Below are 6,870 nucleotides of genomic sequence, written 5' to 3'. Positions count from 1 at the left end.
AAAAGTCTTTTTAAACAGTTTTTTCAATTCATTATATATCATTTCCCAATAATTCCTAATCTTTTTGCATCTTGCAGGATGGCTTTTTTTCTAAAAAGAAAAAAGAAGAACAAGATCTACCCCTCATACGAGGAGGAGGCCCCTGCCCTACTGCCGGCATTGGCAAAGCCTTCAACATCAGCCACAGAGGGCAGGAGGAGAAATCAAAAGATCTATCCCTCATATGAGGACGAGGCCCCTGCCCTACTGCCGGCATTGGCAAAGCCTACCCCATCAGCGGCAGAGGCCAGACCGGCAGAGGCCAGACCCCTAGTCTTGCCAGGGCTGGTGAAGCAAGACCCAAGCCAGCAGCGGCCCTCAAAAAAGAAGAGCCTTGAGGACTCTGGGCCAGCGTTCCCAGGTGAGTAGGCAGAACCAGATCCCTCTTGGGTTCCCCTTGGCCTTAGACTTGGTGTTTACCTCTACGGATGTTGGTGATCTGACACTAACTAAAAGCGAAACAAAAGAAGTGCCATGGTCAGATCACTTCCTGGTGCAACTGGACTTCTCCGCGACCCTTCCCCTCTGCAGGGAGGTGGGACCGATTCGGATGGTCCGCCCCTGCTACTTAATGGATCCAACTGGTTTCCAGAGAGCGGTAGGGGATGTTTTATCCCAAGTTGGTGGCCTCTTGGCTGATTCCCTGGTGGCCCGTTGGAATGCGGAGTTAACCAGGGCTATTGACTGTCTGGCTCCGAAGCGCCCTCTCTGATTGCATGGAGCCTGGACAGCCCCATGGTTTTCTCCAGAGCTGAGGACGATGAAACCATCGTTGAGATGGCTAGAGCGCTGGTGGCGGAAAACTCTGAATCAGACTGGACACGGGCTAGAGCTCAACGTCGAGCCTACCAAGTGGCAATGCAGAAAACAGCAGCGGGAGACTTTTTCAGGTGGTTCACAATCTATCAGAACCACTTGCACCACCAGGGCCTGGTAGGGACCCCAAGATCTCCTGCAGTGCTTTTGCAAAGTTTTTTGCAGATAAAGTCGCTCAGATTCAGAAGGAGGTAGACTCCACCGTGGGAGCAGGGACAGGGCGGGAGAGTAGCACTGTCTAGTTCTGTCTAGTCCTGTTACATGGGATCAATTCCAATCTGTTACCTCCGAAGATGTGGACAGGCTGCTTGGACAAGTGAAACCAACCACCTGTCTCCTTGATCCTTGCCCATCCTGGCTGATAAAAACGAGCCGGGAAAGGCTGGGCGATGGGCTCTGCGGGGTAGTGAATGCTTCTCTCTGTGAGGCAGCCTTCCCAGACCCACTGAAAGAGGCGGTCATTAAACCGCTTCTTAAAAAAACTTTTTTAGACCCAGCCAATTTGGCCAACTATCGCCCAGTCTCAAATTTACCATTCTTGGGCAAGGTGGTTAAGTGGGTGGTTGCCGAACATCTCCAAGCATGCCTGGAGGATACGGACCATTTGGATCCCTTCCAATCGGGATTCAGGCCTCACCATGGGACTGAAACTGCCTTGGTCGCACTGGTTGATGATCTCCGGCGGGCTAGGGACAAAGGTGAGAGCTGTTTCCTAGTTCTGCTGGATCTCTCAGCGGCCTTTGACACCATCGACCATAACATCCTTCTGGACCATCTAGAGGGGCTGGGAGCTGGGAGCACTGTTATACGGTGCTTCCGCTCCTTTCTCCTGGGCCGTGCCCAGAAAGTGGTGTTGGGGAATGAGTGTTCAGACCCCTGGGCTCTCACGTGTGGGGTGCCTCAGGGTTCCGTCCTCTCCCCCATGCTTTTTAATATCTATATGAAGCCACTGGGAAAGATCATCAGGGGGTTTGGGCTGGGTGTTCATCAGTATGCAGATGACACCCAGCTTTACCTCGCCTTTAAATCAGAACCAGTGAAGGCGGTGAAGGTCCTGTGTGAGTGCCTGGAGGCGGTTGGAGGATGGATGGTGGCTAACAGATTGAGGTTGAATCCTGACAAGACTGAAGTCCTGTTTTGGGGGGACAGGGGGCTGGCGGGTGTGGGGGATTCCCTGGTCCTGAATGGGGTAACTGTGCCCCTGCGCAGCCTGGGAGTCACTTTGGACTCACAGCTGTCCATGGAGGCACAGGTTACTTCTGTATCCATAGCAGCTGTCTACCAACTCCACCTGGTATGCAGGATGAGACCCTCCCTGCCTGCAGACTGTCTCACCAGAGTGGTGCATGCTCTAGTTATCTCCCGCTTGGACTACTGCAACGCACTCTACGTGGGGCTACGTTTGACGGTGACCCAGAAACTGCAATTAATCCAGAATGCGGCAGCTAGACTGGTGACTGGGAGCAGCCGCCGGGACCAAATAACACTGGTTCTGAGAGATCTGCATTGGCTCCCAGTACGTTTCCGAGCACAATTCAAAGTGTTAAAGCCCTAAACGTCCTCGGTCCAGTATACCTGAAGGAGCCTCTCCACCCCCATCATTCAGCCAGGACACTGAGATCCAGCACCGAGGGCCTTCTGGCGGTTCCCTCATTGCAAGAAGTAAGGTTACAGGGAACCAGACAGAGGGCCTTCTTGGTGGTGGCGCCCACCCTGTGGAATACCCTCCCTTCAGATGTGAAGGAAATAAGTAGCTATCCTATCTTTAAAAGACATCTGAAGGCAGCCCTGTTTAGGGAAGTTTTTAACATTTAATGCTGTATTGTTTTTAATACTTGATTGGGAGCCGCCCAGAGTGGCTGGGGAAACTCAGCCAGATGGGCGGAGTATAAATAATAAATTATTATTATTATGATACAAGGTCAGGGTCTCTCTTGGTTTCCTTGATGTCTGGGTGGAAGTCCCCCCCCATCCCCCCCTCCTTGTTCAGAGGCGTGTAACATGGAGCAGGGACTTCCGGGTGGCTGCCCCTGTTCTGCATTGTTGGGGGTTGGACTAGGTGACCCCGCAGGTCCCTTCAGACGCTACAGTTCTATGATCCCTGTTCAGATATGGCATGCACCCGCTCATTGCAACAGGCGAGAAGCCCACTGAGAAAGAACTTGCCGTCTTTTCTCATGTATAAGACGAGGTTTTTTACCCCCCCAAATCAAGTGTCAAATTGGGGCTCCTCTTCTACAGGGGGAGTGCTGAGGGGGGACGGGCGCTTGATTGTAGCCGCCAGGAAGAGATTCCCAGCTATGATTTCTTTGCTGTGGAAAGGGCTGTTGTCAACTGGCAGACGATAGGTGACTTGGTGGTTGATGCCTGCCTGCAATTGTGCAATTTGATTAATGGCTCCCTCCCCCCCAAAAAAGCTCAACCACTCTGGGCAACCCCTCCCCAAAAAAGCTTAACAAGTCTTGGCAATCTGCCCCCGTTTTCTAAATTTTGAGTGCCCAGAAATAGGGGGCGTCTTATACATGGGGGCGTGTTATACATAGATAAACACGGTACCTTTCCCTCTCATCCGCCTCATTTACTCACCTCTCTCTCTCTCTTTCTTTCTGAAGAACTCTCTGATGAAAACTTAGAGTACTTGTTGGTGGGTAAGAAAATGCTGGGAGGAAGAACCGTCAGAGAAGCTTTGGAGATGATGGATGAAAGGGAGATTTTGGAGACCATCCTCCAACACCTCCAGCCACCTCCCCAGGTGTGTGTGATGCAGGGTGGATTTGATTGAAATCAAATCGATTTAAAGCATATTTTTACATTCTTGCTTGTATAATCTTAATATTTACAACCAGATGAAGGTTTCATTTTGGGAATAATAAATTTCCAGAGTAGTTTTTACTACTGATTTGGTTATACTGTTAGGAATGCATAGACAGATAATTATGAAATTATTGTGGGGTATAATAAGTTAACTGTGTACAGACGCTTCAGGTTACATACGGTTCAGGTTACAGACTCCACTAACCCAGAAATAGTACCTCGGGTTAAGAACTGCCATCGGCTCAGGGGCGAGAGGGGAAAAGCCGGATGGATTACAGAGAGCCCCCAAAGATCGTGGGAAGCAGCACTTCCTCAGTGGAGAAAGGAGAGGAGATGCAGGGGTCGGAGGAGGCAAGGCGGTGCCAGGACACCTTGCCTGAGCAAAGCGGGGAGGAGGGGGGTCCCCCATTACCCAAGCCTTCCTTGCGCAGTAGGTTTCCGCGCAGAGAGGGGAGGCGCAGACTGGGCCCCAAGAAATTACTCTGCTGGGGAAGGCTGAAGGGCCGCCCACTCTCAGATTCTGCCCGTGAATGAGCAAGACATGGAATAGAGGTGCTCTGCATTCTAAAGGTTTTGATCACTAAGAAGAAAGCTGGAAAACAGACTCTTGAGCCATATTTCCTGATTGCTCTCAAGCAACCAACCGGTACCTCTAACAGTGGTGCTTCATGTTAAGAACAGTTTCAGGTTAAGAACGGACCTCTGGAAAGAATTATGTTCTTAACCTGAGCTACCACTGTATATTTGGACAACTTTTCTGCTGTACCTTATTGGAAGAAAAACAACCATTTTCTTAATTAGAATTTAAATAATTTATTTAACTAAAACAATAACATTATAGCATATATATCCATGTTTGTTAACTGATGTGGTTAACTTTTTTTTTTTTAAATTCTTAGAATGAATTTTAGCATATATGAAAAACTTAATATAAATCCTTACTTCCCAGTGAATAGCCGTTGGACTATAATGCAACGTAAAAAGAAATATATATTTCGGAAGATTTTTCCTCCAAAAGCATTTTATTTTAGAAATCCAAATTAATTTTTTTAAAAATGTGATTTAAATCAAAGAAATCCATTTTAAAAAAAGGGGGTCATTGATTTTTAGCCACCCTGGTCTGATGTTGCGCAGCGTGAACCAGGATTCCCCAACCTGGTGCCCTCTAAATGTTCTGGACCATATGCTGCCTGGGGCTGGTGGGAGCATGTAGAAGGAGAACTGCCATGAACTATCACAGGCAAAGGCAAATCCAGCCCTCCAGCTGTTTTGGGACTACAGCTCCCATCATCCCTAGCAAACAGGACCAGCGGGTCAGGGGTGATGGCATTGGAGTCCCCAAACAGCTGGAGGGCCGTGTTTGCCTCAGCCTGAACTATTGGGAGCCCAGCTTGGAGGAAGGTCCTATTTGCAGATGCAAGAGACGACTTTCTCCTGGTGGGGCTTGAAAAGAGGACCAGGCAAATTTGGGGAAGCAGAGAAGGCGACCAGTGCAGGATCTGTAGACCGGAAGAAGAACCAATCCATGAACTTGATTTGGTGGGGTGACTTGGACCCCAGGAAATGTTGCATGTTTTTTTTCTTTAACTTTTGCAACTGATCGTTCCCGATATCTGGGAACGTTTGAGAATCCGATATTGTGCAGTAAAAGTTTTTGTGACTGTATTGTGCCTGATATGGCCAATATTTCCTCTTCGCTCTCAAGAGCAGTTAATTTGCCAGGCCTGGGCATTTGGCAGAGCAGGCAAGCAAATACTTTCTGCAACAGAAAATTTAATAAATAATCATACTGGGAGTGGTATTGTCTGTTTGTTATTATGGTATGTATTTTTGAGTTTTTATATTGTAAACCGCCCAGTGATCTTCGGATGAAGGGCAGTACAGAAATTTAATAAATAATAGTAATAGCCACAATGCCTAGATTCTGTTTGTTCATGGCAAGAAACAAAGTGCTTTAAATGAATGGTGTGTCTCCCAGTCCAGAGGATTTATTGAATCTTCTTTGGAGTGTTACTTTAAAAAAGAAGAAGAATTGATTGCAATAGATTTTACTCCAAATGATTTTTGCAAGAAGTCTATTTCTAGGCATGTGGGTTCTTTTTAGAGAAGACAAGTGGCAGATAGATGGCAACTGTTCTCTAGACAAGAAACATGACACTTTTCTTCATTTTATTCCCAGCAGAAGACATCCAAGCCTGGACACAACAAGGTAAGTCCTTGTCATAAATTCCTCGTGGCACTTTTAGTGGAATGCTCAGAGTCCCAGGTTCTTTAGTGCAGTATTTATTATTGTGAGCTCAATATATATACAGATATCTACAGAAGCAGTTCATCTAATCAGACAGAGTACCTGCACCTTGAGGCAAAAGAAGACTCCACACTCATCTACGCCACTCCACCACTATTGGACAGGCTTCAAATCAAATCAAAATGTTTAGTCGGCTTTACGCCCATCATGAAACACAACACAACAAAACAAATCAAATAAAACAGCGGACTCGTACAAGCCACATGTAGTATAGCACAGTTTACAACTCACAAGGACAAATATCAGCCATTCATAAGAAAAGTTTAAGATTAAGATTAAAATTAAAAAAAAAATTGCACTACACTAAAATCAGTATCTGATGTCGTTATAGAAAATTCTTATAACTATCAATAATCAGCTAACATTCCATTCCGTCTCTTGTACGAGAGGACGGCTGTTAGGAATTTAGCAACCTGTAGGGTAATATAAGGATCCACATCTTGAAGAAACCAGGCAAGCTGTAGGTCTACTGGTTTGTCAGCCATTGGCTGGATTATGGAGTTTAGTATGCTAGCACGGGCTGAACTGTACAAAGGGCAGATAAACATAACATGATATAGAGATTCAGATGTTTTCATTTCACAAGCACACGTTGAAGGGACTTGGCCCTTAGTGAATCTATGTCTCAGCACATTTGTTGGAAAGACATTAAACCTAGTTCTAATGAAGGCATATCGGTGAGACGTGGCCATAAGCGATGTTAAGTAGGACGGAGTGCGGTAGATAGGGGTTATGCCGAAATTTAACGGCAAACAGGCTCCACCACCAGCTACAAAATTTTGGTATAGCTCTGCATCATCCAGCCTTTGATTTATACACCTTTTTGCCACATTTAGATCCAGTTTTAGCAATTCAGTGGGTGAGATCTCATAGTACTGCAATTTGGCAAGGAT

At 46.8% G+C, this 6,870-nt stretch overlaps 1 long non-coding RNA gene across 1 annotated transcript; it reads left to right on the top strand.

Moving 5' to 3' along the window:
- The first annotated feature begins 330 nt into the window (after positions 1–330).
- LOC307201124 lies at positions 331–5,878 on the top strand. The gene is made up of 3 exons (XR_013832563.1): positions 331–400; positions 3,468–3,607; positions 5,852–5,878. It is a non-coding gene; the product is annotated as an uncharacterized lncRNA (long non-coding RNA).
- Positions 5,879–6,870: the final 992 nt, after the last annotated feature.

The sequence above is a fragment of the Podarcis cretensis genome (genome assembly GCF_951804945.1).
Source record: "Podarcis cretensis genome assembly, chromosome: 13".
NCBI classification, from domain to species: domain Eukaryota; kingdom Metazoa; phylum Chordata; class Lepidosauria; order Squamata; family Lacertidae; genus Podarcis; species Podarcis cretensis.
The sequence above is the reverse complement of the archived record's forward strand: the minus strand, read 5'-3'. Positions and strand labels throughout refer to the sequence as shown.